Raw genomic sequence first — 642 nt, forward strand, 5'->3', positions numbered from 1 at the left:
CTCTCTCTCTCTCTCTCTCTCTCTCTCTCTTTCTCTCTCTCTCTCTCTCTCCTTTTCTTTTATTATTCATTAGTAATAATAATTTGCAATTTGTGTGAAACATGAAAATGATTCTTTTTTCTTAAACGTTTCCATTTTCCGAATCAGAAAGTATACGTCAGGAAGTACGAGCCTTTCATGTATACTGTCTAAAACAACTACTCAATACAATATGCTTTGTAACTTCAACTAAATTTACTCTCTTAATTTTTTCAGTAAACAGATCAACATGCGAAAATGCCGGCACAATTGCATTTTATTTGGAACCCATGCGATCCGCTGTTTATTAAAACAATGCACTGAAATGATGAAGATAGAAATGCGTTGAAAATAAAGGGATGTCCGTTCATATTAATCGATTACTTCAATATTTACATTAACAAGTAGACATAATTATTTACGCAAACAATTCTGTGACATTCGATTTACCGAAACGCGCAAACGATGTGCATTTGCACATCTCTCTCTCTCTCTCTCTCTCTCTCTCTCTCCTCCTCCTCCTCTCTCTCTCTCTCCTCTCTCTCTCTCTACTACTACTACTACGACTACTACTACTACTACGTACTACTACTAACTTTACTACTACGTACTACGTACTACTAC

General features: G+C 35.8%; 1 protein-coding gene across 1 annotated transcript in view; it reads left to right on the plus strand.

Moving 5' to 3' along the window:
- The window catches only part of LOC105618089, a 253179-nt gene that overhangs the window by 207012 nt on the left and 45525 nt on the right, over positions 1-642 (plus strand). The gene's annotated exons all lie outside the window — the stretch shown is intronic.

The sequence above is a fragment of the Atta cephalotes genome, assembly GCF_000143395.1.
Source record: "Atta cephalotes unplaced genomic scaffold scaffold00015, whole genome shotgun sequence".
Lineage (NCBI taxonomy): Eukaryota > Metazoa > Arthropoda > Insecta > Hymenoptera > Formicidae > Atta > Atta cephalotes.